At 37.3% G+C, this 15,247-nt stretch overlaps 2 protein-coding genes across 5 annotated transcripts in view; both read right to left on the reverse strand.

Annotated features, from left to right (window-relative positions):
- pros (prospero) overlaps positions 1-15,247 on the reverse strand; it is a 161,254-nt gene that overhangs the window by 65,724 nt on the left and 80,283 nt on the right. The gene's annotated exons all lie outside the window — the stretch shown is intronic.
- Positions 3,496-15,247, reverse strand: part of LOC136411134 (tRNA N(3)-methylcytidine methyltransferase METTL6) — a 192,083-nt gene continuing 180,331 nt past the window's right edge. Inside the window, exon 3 of the mRNA XM_066393587.1 lies at positions 3,496-3,506. The gene's annotated coding sequence lies outside the window, so the exon portion shown is untranslated. The remainder of the gene's footprint in view (positions 3,507-15,247) is intronic.

Below are 15,247 nucleotides of genomic sequence, written 5' to 3' on the forward strand. Positions count from 1 at the left end.
GGCGGCATTCATTTACAAGTCAAAGTTTACTTTGGCATCACGCTAAGGGAGTCCACACCTGCTTGTCCGAAGAGTGAACCGCTCCTAAAGACATCTCTCGGGAACCGCACCTTGGCACGCTCTTAATTTACTTAAGTCCCTGTATACGGAATTAATAAACTTACGTTCGTGTGCACCTATGCTTTTACTGCGAGGAACACAAGGGGATTTTCATGACTTCGTGGAAGTTTCCTTTTTTGTATTTTTAAGGAAAAACGAATAATTAAATGTGATAAATTTGGTCTTGAGGTTGGGCGAATGTCCGATTCCACGGTTGACGTGTTTATATATATCTACAGGATGGGTGAAAAAAGTTCTCGGTATTAGACTAGTGTCTTGTCTAAGAGGACGCTGTAGTAGTTTTAGAACAATAAAAAGTTCTGGGGCATCTTAGAAAAAAAATGCCCTTACGGTTATTGTGTTTTAAGCACTTACAGCTTTGAAAGCTCTCGACATTAGATTTGCTCGGGGGGTCACTGGGTTTATACTGTATGAAGGAAAGCATCGTCTACCGATCCTAATTTTAATTAACTATTTTTTAGACTGATCAGTAATTCATGTGATCCAGGAAACTTATTTTTAGTCACAAAACAGTGTACTATGTAGGAAATTTCTTTCAACTAACTTTTTTTAGAAATTGTCACACAGACCCCACATCAAAAAAAAATTCGTCAACGCCTACTTCAAATTGCCACTTTCCCTGACTTTAGGCAATATATAAACCGCCCCTAATTTTCACAAAAACCGATACAAATAACAGATAATGAGTCCCAACCAAAGCGAGGCTGGTTTTAAAAATTCATTAGGCCCCACTTAACAGACAGATAGTAAAAACGCACCCAGATATAAGACAGTCATTAGTTATCAGCAAATATTATCTGTATGAAAAACGATTGCCACGCAAGACAGACCCACACGATCTGATTTATTATTTAGTGCAAACGCTTAACTGTAACTCATAAGTGGACCTGAAAATCCATAAAAAGAACTATAACGCCCTCTATTACCGGTAAGTGCTTTTTTATTTACGTCCAATTATTACAGCGCCCTCTTACGATTGTTACCGCGTCTATACTTAGTACCATTTATCGTCTTTAGGCTTTCGCTGCTCTATCTGTTAAATTATAGTACAAGTACCACCGGCTGTCAGCTCTTTAATCGTAATTAATAGATGGCTCCACATTAAGGCTGCGCCCTCCAGCGGGGTTTAGTCAGTACTGAAGTCATCGTAATAGCTGTAACCTGTATCTGAGAGATGGCGCAGTCATTGGTAGAAGTACTGTAAAGTATATTGATTCTATCCCAGAGGGCGTTGAAAACAGTACAAATTAAAAAAGCTTCGACATGGGGCTGACGCGCACGAAAGCAGAAAAAAAGAAGAGAAAGAGTTAATAACAGTCATAATTACCATGGAAAGAACAAATAAGCACTTTTTCTCTTTTCATTAACGTCGTCTTTAATTCCCCCTACTAAGCATCTTTAGTTCCATTTCTGTCGAGAAGAAATACGAAAGGATTAAAAGTACAAGTACCAATGAGTCATGAAAGGGTTTAAGACTCGATGCGCCGGTTAAAGTAGGTTTAATTAAAAAGTATTTAAGTGGTCCGGTGTTGGAAAAAGGAGCGGAAAACGACCGGGAAAGACTTTGTGTGTGTGTGTGTTCGTCCCGAGATGAAAATTTTTCTCTGTTTAAGCTTGCCGAGTTAAGATGCTTAAGAAATGTGGGTTAATTATGAGGCAGATTTTTCTTTTTCAGTTTACGCTTTTAGGGACTGTAAAGCAAGGCTTGATCCTGCTAACGAAAGAGAGAATCTGAAAATCTGAAGGAACATTTTTTTAAAGAGGATTAGAGGATCTGCTATACAGATATGTGAACTTGAGACAAGGTAATTTAAACTGTCCACATAGTGTCGAGTTGGGTTCTCTCCAGAAACACTGACCGATTAAACCCCTCTTTCCCCCGAAAAGGCCACGAGGTATTTCTTCAAGGGACTTTTCCTTGGTCCTTGCATCCAATTTCTGTCTCTTTCGTGATTTGCCTTAATGATGTTCTTAATCATTCTGGAGAAAGCATTCCAGTTTTCGTTGCTGCTTATTACCAAAATCTCAATATGTTCCTCGTCTCGTTTATTTGCCCATTTAAGCTGAAGCAGAGAGGAAACTTTATACTGTGCGATACTTATTATTAAAATCATTTGATTTTTGATTACAATTATGAGTTAAGAATTAAGTGCATATGGGAACCTTAATCAATTACATGATTTTTCTATGGCTTATCTAGTGAGATACGTAAAGAGTTGGCATTTCATAGTCAAAGAAAAACTGAACAATCCGTTCCAAAACGTGTAGAACATGTTTTCTCTCAAGAAGCACTTATTAAGTTTTAAGAACCCCAATAAAGCCTCCAAAGCATAACAGACATGAGACCCATAAACTTTCCTTTAAGTATCATTTGATAGAGTTTCCTTGTCCGGCTCCACTCCTGCTGTGAATCTTACTGTTCGCACCGCTAACCTTGGAGTCTTTCCATCCATAACCTCGATATTATTCGAGTCCTGCAACTTAAGGGTTATTGATATTTTACGAGCCAAATAGGCATAATAGGCACTTAAAGGCACGCCACTGTATCGCAGACATCGCATATGACCTTCCCAAGACATTTTCCTGCGTGTTACAGCAAGAAAACTTTGGGCGATCGTCCAGTTTAGGTACATTGAGCCGCGGGGCGTTTAGCAGTTTGCTGGACCCTGCAAGTTGTTTTCCTAATCACGGACTATTCAGGATATTTCCATACGTTGTTCGATCAGGAATAGCCCGGGGACTCGGTCACTTGACCGGTTTTCTTAACTTATTGACGATCAATTAAGAATGGGGTTGAGGCTCTGATTGCTGTCCATAAAACGACACGTTTCCTGTTCTAGATACAGAACTACGGGGGCTAATTATTATTGTGGTGATATCCACGGTCACGTCAGCAAATTTACCTTATAAATCATTCAGATTAACCTCAAGGCGGTTTATGGATGATAATGTCGGGAAACACGTATTCACGCGAGCTTCTGTTTTTCCTGCAGGTTTCGGGGATATCTTTTTTAAAATCTCACATGTTTATAGAAATCTACACGAACCCCCACTGATTGACTGTCTTTTTCTAATGATTTCGAGACGAATTGAATAGTGGAAAAATATCGATTGCAATTATTACCTTTCAGCAATATTTCTACCTACAAAATTTCGTTGCAACGATGGGCTCACATCCATATGGATATTATTCGATGCCAGGCTTGATTTATCGACGCCAATTTCAGTTTTCGTTCCTCCGGCTAGACTGGGCTGCGGCAGCATTTTAAAACCAGCACCATTATTTCACGCACAACGGGAAATTCTATTTTACATTTATCCAGAACACGCATTTATTGTTTTTGTTTTACTCGACCATAAACCTGTTTCCTTTTGTCTCTTTATAGTTTTACCAGTTTCGATTATAATCCGCTCGTGCTATTAAGCACCGGGGCATGGGGGCTTTGATGTCTTTGCAGCTGATGTGGTGGATACTGTTAAGTTAGGGATTGATATTGACTAAAACCGCACAGTGTCCTGATTACCTTTAGTCAGATCCCTCCTGTATTTTAGATCCCTGTCTAAAATAGTAACACCTTAAAATTTTCTAACCTCAAACGCCAATAATTGAGAACCCGTGGCGCAAATGCCGAAAACAGTTTTAGGTTTTGAGCTATGGGACACGTTGATGGGTACTTTTGGGATTCCTCTTTCAAGAGCAAAGTTCCTTAAACCACAAGACTTCAGAACCTCAATGGGGGTTTCATGTTGTGGGGGGGGTCAATTTTGCCGAAACACATAAAAATTTCAAGAGTAACTACTTTTAACACCTTTCAAAATATATTCACCAAGACCTCAAACCAAGTATCAGAGTACAATTCGGTATCAAATCGTTTTATAAGACCGAAAAGCGATACTAAAAATTTTTGTCAACTCCAAAGTATCTTACTTTGAAAAAAAAACTCAAATTCTCCGTTCCGATGAGCTCTACAAGGCGGTCCAAACGGGATTGTAATTTATGTTTTAGCTGTCTGTTATAAAATAAGAAAGTCATCTAATTAGAATGATTCTCAATAACCCTTGAATTATTATCATATCAGTACAGGTTCTTTGAAGCCCAGGAAACAATCACTCTGAGGCTTCTGCAGCTCATTTCCAGAGTAAGAGCAGTTCTTAACTGGTTCTCAAACCATGTGTATATCAAATACTTGATACCCCTGTCCATTCCAAATCACAACATTTTTTGCTCACTCTGGGTCCTTAGGGACCACATTTCACCACCAATAAGTTCTTAATTAAGATCATCTTCCTCTGAGCGCCTTGATGCCCTCTAACATCACGGAAATTCAGGTAGTACTCTCTTTGATAGCCCCGACGAACTATTTTCCAACCAGCACAGTTCCCAACTACTCCTCGAATCATACCATCTCTCTATGAGTTCCTTGGAACGATATCGGAAACTCAGGTAACATCTTCCAAAATCCAACAAACTCTAAATCAGTTTCCAAATGACCCTCAACATACCTGCCATGAGGTAGCACCCACATTGGCGTTTATCAATTTGGAAAGTTAAATACCACTCACACTGAGACAATATTTGGGGAAATCAGGTAGCTAACACCTTGTGGCCATCTAGATTTTCATTCCAGAATCTGAACAACTTAAAAAATTAACGACACAAATCAACCTGTTATAATCTCTTTGTCGTCCTAATCATGTCGTAACTTCAAGTCATACTCAACTTGGGGGTTTCGTCTCTAGGACCATGTTCAGGTGCCAGAACGATTCTGAATCAGTCCTAAATTAACAATGTCTTTTTATAAGCTTCTTGGTGCCCTCTAATATCATAGAAATTCAGGCAGCACCCATCATGGACCTTATTTTTTTCGAACGATGGTCATATTTCAGAAGCAGAACGTCTTTCAATTGTACTGTGTCTTCCTATTGCAGTCAATATGCTACTTATAGGGTACCGGAAGAGGCTTGTGAGAATCAACACATAGACGATATGGATTGATTGGAATCACTGGATATTTGTGGAAAAATTATCATGCATGATGATTTGGTCGGTTGGGATCTATTATTCAGGATGCTCTAGATAATTGAGAAATCTTCTTGGTTTTCCTTGCATATCATCACTGATAATTTACTGCAAGATGTCTTCTGAAATTCACATAGCTCCACACTTCATCGACAATACTCGCCTCAGCATTTTCTGCTTTCGACAAACTGATATCTAGCTCAATCATCATGCTCACTCATGTCCACAAAATTGTCAATTACAAATCCATTCCGATTTCTTTCTTTGCATACTACTACTGCTACTAGCATTTCGCTAAAAGCTTTAGGATTAACCAGACACATTAATCTTCTCCTAAATGCCCTAGAAGTGACCGTTTCTTTGAATTCTCCCTAAAAGGGCCGACATTATATTTTTTAGAGCTGGACAATTTAATACCACAAAAGACCGCGAACAGCGGTAGGAAACGCCTTTTAAGAGCCTTTTTAAAGTAGCTTTATTCGTTCTTTGGCGGGTGTTAATGGCCAAAGTTAATTGTTCTTCTTTAGTGGAGGACTTATGCTGGTCATCGTATGCTATAATATGTTGTGCTGTTGGTTATGTATATTTCCTTTTGGAATGTGGATAGCAGGCAGCTACCTCCTTGTTAACATTTCTACTCAATAGCTCTGCTATATGCGCAATCGATCAACCACTACTCATTTGAACGAGTAGTCAATTATTATATGGACTCTTCCTTGAGCGCCCTCTATACCCTCTACGAGAGAACTAACTCTTGAACGAAATAGGCCTTCCAAGTTATCCGACAAGCAGCGCCAACTACACGAACGAAAGTTTAACGAACTAACCGTTGTAATCGGTCAGTTATTCGTTGGGGGTTGAAAAAGGGGTGGAAGGCAGTGGCGTAGAGCGAAGCCATTCTCTTGCAAGAACATTTTTACTGCATTTTCATAACTTTTACGGGGGTGAAAAAATTGCTTTTGGATGACGGTAATCAGTGGTGCAGTACAGGAATTTGGTCTTTCTTGCCACTAAAGGGGATGTATTTAGAGCGAGAATGATGGCACGGCACTGGAGAAGGGTAGAAACGGGCGGGTTTAATAGTAGAAGATCGGGGTTTAAGGGGCTTTCAGCTTGTTCCTGGCTGCGTGACTAAGGTATCGTTCACAGACAGGCGTTTAGTTTAGGGCTTTGGAGACGACTGGTAAATTTTAGATCTAGATTCATTGTAACAGATGTCACTTTGAGGCATTTTCTGGATTTTCATGCTATGTTTCTTTAGTCATTTCACTAAAAACTCTAGGTTTATACGTGAAAAACGTTGCTTTTACGACTATGTGTTTGGAATGAGAATCCCGTCAGTCCATAGACAGGGGAAAGAAAAAAGACCATAAAACTGTCTTGCTGAAATTTTAAGTTTCAGACGCGAAAATATGTTCTGCAAGAAGCGAGGTATTGAGTATCTATATAGAGTTTTTTTTACATCCCTAGTCCTATAAAGAAATATAACTACCGCAGTGAAATTACTGCATTTTCAACATTAAGTCTATGTTTAGTAATACCTTTAATTCCATATTATCGAGAAATCATGGCATCACATCGTTCTTCTGCTGATCGAAAGATGTCAAGTGGGTTTACAGCAGGTAGTTGTAATCGCCTTTAGTTTGGAGCAGGACGATGATATTTGCTTCCTTGGAAGCTTATGGGCTTATAGAATGATTTGATTGATATTATTCGATTATACCAGTTGCGGGTGAATTGACTAGTTTGATTAATCGTCACATACAAAATTTTTTATCAATTGACCTTTCCGAAATAAACATCTCCAGAATATTATATATATATGTTATAGTGTCCCTAAGTTTGGAATTTTTTGAGTTTACGTAGAAGTCGGTATAAAATGGAAAGCTTTGGTGAAAAATGGACAGCTTGCTACAAAGCAGTTCTGCTTTGCGGTCATTCCATGGGTTACATTTAGTTATTATAGATAAATAAAAAATGGAACTAAGCATAAATAGTCACGAAATGAAGCAGATAATTGAAGAAATTTAACAAAAATAGGATTTAATTTTGAAACGTAAATTAAAATCAACGTATGGAATAAACCGATAAAAAACTTACCCACTTTTGGACAGACTGACTGTAAAATCCTTTCTATAAATATCTAAGTGCGTGTACTTTATCACGGTTGTTTCTCTAAATAAATTTGAATTCCAAAATCTTAAATAATATTTAACTTTGATTCATCTTCTAGAAGTATCCAAGATGTAGAAAAAACATTTAAAAAATAGGACAGAAATTAATATGAGAGTAAAAATTAAAAAATAGAAATTTCTAAGTAAATTTAAGAACGAGGACAGAAAAGTTTATCTCCTGTGCCTTTGTGGGTTTATTCTTCTCTTTACCAAACGGTCACTATTTTTCCATTTTAAGTCTTTTCTAAATCAATCAAGTTTTTTCCTTATTTGTGCCTTTATCTCCTTATTGTTACTATAACGCAATTTGTTTCAGCTATTGATAGTGATATTTTGTGGTTCTTTACCCACAAACCAAATTACTTTACTCTTACTTCTTTAGCATGACTATTTTCTGCTACTGTCCTACCAGCACCAATTCTTTCTTCCATATTTCTTCTGTTTCTCTTGTCTGGTTGCTGTTTTGTCTTTATTTCCTTAGGGTTTTCTAGCGAGAAATGGTTTCTCAGATGGTTTATGATATTGGAAGTGACCTTAGAGAAAGAGGAATTGAAAATGGGCAGTTTTCAAAACACCCTTGTATATCGGAAACAATTGAAGATAGTTCAATGATTCTCTTTGGACCAATGGGTTGAGTTAGAAAATCGAGCTCGTAACATCAATCTTACTTCTTTTCTGTCTATCATTCGTTTGCCTAGTCCTCGGAAAACTAACGAAAAATGGACACCCTATATATTTTCAGAAAACAACAGATGCGCGACGCCGAACAACGCATATTTATCCAAAACTCTGCAACCTCCGGCCGAAAGTCATCTTTGCAAGCTCCAGTTTGTGCAACATTTAACTGGGCCTCATCAAATTTAACGACTTTCCAGGCTCGAGACTGATGCCCCATTATTTTTCATTACTAACGGTCCGATTGCTTTCAAAATTGACTTTTGCAACAACAGGGACGCCATCTACTCCACTAAACCTTCTCATTTATCTGTCGACTTTTTCTACTGCCGACCTAAACCTGCGGCTGAAATGAAGAAGGATCAAATTACCCTTAATGGTCAATCATCTGACCATATTTGCAGACCACACTCAACCCTTCCAAGGAAACGAAAAATCGATCGACTCAGGGGGTAATTAATAAAAATCACGATGCCTAGACTTGTTTGCATCTGAAACAATATACTTATGTGGGGACATTAGCGGCCTTATTTACAAAATATAAAATGTCGCTAATGAATCCGTGATGAATCTTAACGTCCAGTAGGTTTTGCTCGGGCAATAGGCAATTGTTATGCTGTTCATTAATCACGTCGATTCGCTGCGCTCTTGAACGTCAAACGCATTGCCGTTGGAGGGTCCGGCCCTGGTTTGAGGGCCCGCTCATCCTGGATAATTGATGTCTAAACGTTTTTTTTTTACTTTTCTGTTGTATTAATTTCGTAATAATAGAGAAGAATGTATAATTATGAAGGCAGGCCTATATTTGCTATTACAGAATACTCAAAAATCTCAAATGTCAAGTTGTTGGTTATAACCATGAAGCTGCTGACGTCGACTTTATATAAGCCACGATTGTCTACTTTAACCTCTAAAAAAATCACATTTCTCAAAAAACCCAGCATTCCGCCAGAAAAAAGAACCATTGGGGACATGACTTGAAAACCAACGTACTTAACACAAAATCTGACTACGCAACTGGATTCTTCTGAAAAAGTTTTATGAGGAAGCGTTTTCAGTTCTTCGTTAACGTAAATAATCATTTGTATGCAAGGAGAAATCAAAAACGGTTAATTTTCAAAAGTCCCCCGTATATTTGCAGTGTGCTTCCGCACCAGCATCAGCACCTCGTGGGGAGAAAGATTGATCTACCTCAAAAATCTTCTCCCAGGTGGAAATGCAACGAAAAAATGCGTCCATGGCAAGTCGAGATTTCTAATAAGTTGGAATAGTACATAGACGAGCATCTAAATAAATTTCTGGCGCAGAAAGATGCTTCACTACAGAAACAGTACCCCCCATACTCTTTCTAAATATTGAAGAAATTAGTTATCACGGCAGATCATACAAAAAATGGGTGAGAGATAAACATACACGGCGATTACAGTGATTCAAAATGTTGCTGAATGGTTAAAATCAAAACCATCTGACCTCACTCACCCCTGGGTCCTAATGAGCTTCGGTTGTCCATGGCGCCAGGCGTTCATATGTGGAATAATATATGGACAAGGCAAAATGCGAAGAAATACAGTTGACCACCTGAACTGTAATGTTAGGTATAGCTATATAATTCACGTATAGAAATAATCGGAAATTATCAAATGCATGCAAAAATAAATTTTACTTGAAAGACCTATAAGTACCTGAATAAATTCTTGACTAAGTGCTAATAAGAAAAAACAGCTTTAATTAGGGCCTTATATTAAAAAAAAAGATATTTCAACATTTTCGATATATTAGATCACTGGATGGCTTATCAGACGTCTAGATATTTTTTCCTACTTTTTTGTGTGGCCTATGGCGATAATTAATTTCTTCAATATCTAGATGAATTATAGTACTAAATATTCGCAATAATTTCGCAAAGAATGGTGTAAATACAAAATGTCACCTTAATATATGAAAAACTAAAGAGGCTGGGAAAGGAATGCTTGTGCCTTGTATCGGTCAGGTTATTCAATCTTATGCTTTTTATTACTCTTGTCAATAGATGGAAAACAGAGGAGTTTCTAATAAACGTAAAAGGCAAAAAATTGTAAAATTGAATGAGGAATTCAAATTAAGTCAAGTATTTAGTCATATTGCCCAATTTTGGTAGGTAATAAAAATAATACCTCATTTTGGCAATGCAGAAACCATCACATGAAGGTTCTGTATTCTTGAGATGCGATTGGGGGGATTTCGCATTGGCATGACACCAAAATGACACATTTTGAAGAATATTTAATATAAGTAGTATGAAGGGTATATTATTTTAAAAGTATTCTGATACGAAACCCCTCGAATCGCATAATAAGAATTTAGGAGCTGAAGAAATGAGTGTTCTAAGCTGAATAGGGTTTTTTAAGTTTTAATTAGCATTTTTTCTCTCAACCTCCTGTTTATTATTTATATAATCACTTCTGTCATCAGAATCAAAGAAGTGACTCCATCACATAACAAAATTGTATTTGGTTGTTGGAAATATACAGATAACGAGTTGATTACGCTTCTCGTGGTAAAATTACCAAATTTTTATACTTGAGGTCTTTTGGAGAAAACCCAATAGATTTGTCACTTTAAAAAAATCATAAAAAATAATTGCTTTAAAGAGTGATAAACCATTCGAAACAGTTGATTGTCCGTTTGCTTCCTTTTGCCTTTCCAGAGGCACCCGGAATACAATGTCACGTGCCAATTTTTGGGGTTGTATCACACGAAAAAGTTCGACAGAGCCAACACAAGGTCATGAATTGATACGATTAAACCGGATATTTGGGGTGGCTACAAAGGGGAAATTGATCGAATATTGGCGAACGTAAACCTATATCAATTTAAGCAAACGACTATTATCTCTCGCTAAAATTGTTTGTTAATTTGCTGTTTAGGTATTTTGGAATTGTGCCGTTTGATTTATTGATATCAATTTGCGGCTAATTAGGTTATGATCATTTATCGACTGCGTTTACATGGAGCATTCTCAACGGTTTCGCTGATTTATACTACATTAGGGAATTTTAAATAGACGCACGTTTGAAACTTTCCTTGTGCTGTTCAAAAGGCTTATTATAATTTCATTTCAAGTTTTAATAAAATAGAGTTGGTAGTTCGCTTGTAGTTTTAAAGCCGTAGTGGAGATTTATCTTTAATTATATTGGAGTTTCCAAACCGAAATTACCCAAAAACTAATAACTAGATAAAATTGCCCTAATACTCCGGCGGCAGAGTGAACGTAGAATGTAATGGAAGAGGAAATTTAACTATTTATTTCAGTAATGCGGTGTGTGAAGCAAGTTCGGGCTAAAAGCAATTTATTGTTGAATGTACGGTTATTAAGTTATATTAAATTTTCATATATAGTCGTTTTTATAATAAAGTTTAACGTTCATTAGGGTTTAATTGGAGATTGCCTCAAACTATATGTTCCGTCGAGTGTGATTTCAAATCTTATTGTTACATACTACATGTACATATATGAACCAGTATGTGTTACCTATATGCTTGCATCTCAAACTACTCGATACTCACTAATCAAGAAAACTCACTCGCTCTTATCCTAGGTGCTATAGCATATGCAGGAAATTCGACGGTTTGCATCTTTACAGGTCTTCGTATCGAAAATCTGCTGAAAATTCAGTCTCAACCCTTCACGATAAATAAACACTCAGTTAGTAGGGGCTCAGTAGTCACAGAATTCAGCACAGGCGATGTAAGAAAAAACCGCTACGTATCAAACAGTTAAATGGAAACATTGTGATAATGGCGCCGAGGTGTATCTTTGATGAACTTTTATTGACCACTTTACAGACATTAAATACGAATTCCTCTGCTCCTCTTTGAATTCGTAACTAAAAACCTAAGAAAATACAGAGTTAAATCTTCAGTTACTAATTGTTTTTGAATATGCCTTAGTGAAAGGTTATTCAAAGGCGATGAGATATTCCAATAAGAGAGGCGCCTATGATTTGTTACTTAATTGTAACCGAGGATCCTAAGTGAAAATAAGTTCTTATTTGGTTTAACACTGAATTATTCAACGTTAATGATTTCTGTAGAATCTCGTAGAAAATTTGGTAATAACCGAAGATCGAAATCTATGTACATCAGACCGGCCTTAAAATATTTTTGAACTTCCGATATCTTTTCAAAAAAATCATTGCGAATTAGTAGTAGTTAAGTCTGGAGAGCGAGGAGGCCAACGAACCGGTCTATTATATTTTATGCAGTTGAATGAAGAAAAAACACTAAAAAATATGTAAATTAAAAGCAGTGTTGATCCTCATTTGGCGTAGTCCATGGCAATTTGTGATGGTATAGTTCAAACTTGTTAGAATATATGCCTCAAAATTGAAAACACACCGCGTTCATGTTTTGCTTCTGAAATTAAATTAGGTAAAATAACGATTCAATACATACTTGATATCAAGTCAATTTAATCGAAATATGTCTGTTATGCATGACATGCAGAGAATTAAAACTATCAAAACTCCTAACCACCCGACGTTACTTCCAAATATTTTGATAAATTCCCTTTAGAATGAGTATAAACAAAAAATTGACATCATTTAGGTCCCTGGTTCATTATTTTGCACACTGGCCATTCAACTTCGGCACTCATTTCAATATACGTTAGATTCGAGTCGTGTTTGCATGAGCGTGAGAAACCGGCATTCTCTTCTTAATGAATTTATACATACATTACAGGACAATATTTAAATAACGCTGCTTTTCGGAGGCTTTTTACCGTCTTCCTCTCCCGTAACTGTTGTTTTCGGGTGCATAATGTCCGAGCTTATTTGGTATTTAAATATTAACTTAACGCATTAAAGGTTTTAGGGATGTTTGCTTTGTCCAAGATCACCCTCTTATTACCGAAAGACGCATCCAATATAACGGACGATTTAGAAAGGTTAAATATTAATATTTGCTTCTATTCAATTTGAGAATCCGTAGTTTAGGTTATCGTGGTGTTGTGGGCGATCATGGAAACGTGAAAGTGTTTGATATGCGTGACAATCATGTGTGATGTTCTAGGATTAACAAACAAACAAACAAACATCATCTATGAAGATCGACAGAATTAAGATTTCAATTAATTTATGATGAAACAGCAATCCGCTATAGATAAAGTATTGTGCACGACTTGAAAATAAGGCATGCTCCTTCGCTCGTCGAATTTACTGACCTCTCCTGTAGCTCGGTCGCAAACCTTCATCTCGCTTGTGACATGCCTCTTGCAATTCTCGTAGCGTAATATGCTATTACCGCACTCAATTGCTGATCTCAGACGTGTCGAATGTTGCAATCAACTTGTCGTAAAGCATCACTTTTCTCCCTTGTTAGGTAAAAGGCTATTTTATATTTGAGGAAGTGATTGGAGCTCCGTAAATTACGATATTCGTATTGAGGCAGGGCAAGTAGCCTAACCGGCCTTACATCTGATAGAATTTTTTCTATATCAACCATTAGCCGTACAGATATGACCTATTCCAATCGTGAGATGGACTTCTGATTCCAAGATTCAGCAGTTTCTGCCGAACAAAGCAATGATTAACTGTATCAAAAACTTTTGGTAAGGGAAAGAACAGCCTCAAGATGACATTTTCGTTATTTAAAACGTCGTGAATATGTGTAACAGTTTCATGTATAACTTATTACGTGGAACGGTTATTGCAAAAGACAAAGCGAAAATCGCATCGGAAATTCTAAAGCAAACTTCTTGCACATATCGCCCACTCATATTTATAATAGCACTTTTATTTTTAATTTTACCAAATACATAACCATTGGATTTAACCCAAACTGTGCATACTTGATATTGGGAGAATTTAAATGAGACACCAGCGTTTGTTAAGGTCCACTAGAACCAGCATGGCGTGGCTGAGGCAATTACAAGCACCCCCACGTCTTTGACAATGAAGCGTTAAATTGGATCCAATAAAGCTGATTTTCTTAAGCTGTAGATTAAGCTCCATGTTAGTTCTGCAAGATAAAACCATCTCCTGCAGAGTTAGGGCTGACTCCCCCTCTTGCCCCCACGCGACCCTCGGGAGCGTTAATATCCCCCCGCCATGGTTGCTAACATTTGCACGAAATGAGAACTGGAGATGAGTTCGATTAAAACAATGGAAACTCGCTGGACCCTCAGTCCGGTTTTGCCCCCTGCCCCCACCCCCTATTCCGCCCTTCCGTAGGGCCGACATTAGTTTGAGCTTAGTTAGAATGTGCCGGATTAGGATTTGGCTTAATATCATAAGAGAAAATAGCGCTGCGGTCGATGCAATTTCTGTGTAGTTGTCCGACTGAATTCTGATTAAATTTTCGGTAAATGTTCCATAAATTAAGGCCCCGGGCTGTTTCTTTTAGGCTAAGCCGACTAATTTTCCTGGGTTTGTCCCCGTTTGATAACGGTGCGACCGAAGGAGGCCTTTAAAGGTTATTTTCGGGCCCTCAATTTGTTTGAAACCCCTGCGAACAAGACCCTGGAAATTGCCTTATGTCCTTCCCTTTTCGTACTTTATGCGTGGCATGCAATCAAAGCTAAATTAAAAGCTACCCGGGCGGCCATGTTCCGACTTACACAATACTCCATTAACTTCTCTTTCTTCACCTACCAGTAATGAGATTATGTATCATAGAGGTCCTTTCTACAGAAAAACATCTAAAATAATTAGCCTACCTTCATGAAAATGTCATCTAATAAAAAAACTCACTGGCTACTCTTTAATTACATCTTATTCTTAAGAATTACATAGTAGCTTCAAGTTGATAGAAATTCTATGACCTGTAAATTCTCTAAAAAACGAGCTGATAGTTGATTAAAATTGACTAAATTTTTGCGAAATTCAAAGTATTCAATTATTTTAAACTAGTTGTCATACAAGTTTAATGGCGAACAATACCAAACGATTTTAGAGTCCCATTTTCCTGAATAGTTAGAAGATTGTGATTTAAGGACTTGACAAACGACGGCAAGAAAGCAAAAATGAACTTATGGACTCCCAGATCACCCGATCTAAATCTCTTAGATTATTTGTTGTGGGATCGCATGAATTCACTGGTTTATACGGTAGTCTAGAACGAAGAAGATTTACGAATTAGTACATTTAAGTCCTGTCATTATTAAATATACATCAGGTATGTTCAAAAATGTTGGCGAATTAATTTTGTCATACTGGTAGTTCAGTGTGTGACAATTGTTATTTTGATAGTGAAATTTCAAACTTCAAACCTGTTTTCC

This window comes from Euwallacea similis, chromosome 9, assembly GCF_039881205.1.
Source record: "Euwallacea similis isolate ESF13 chromosome 9, ESF131.1, whole genome shotgun sequence".
NCBI lineage: Eukaryota > Metazoa > Arthropoda > Insecta > Coleoptera > Curculionidae > Euwallacea > Euwallacea similis.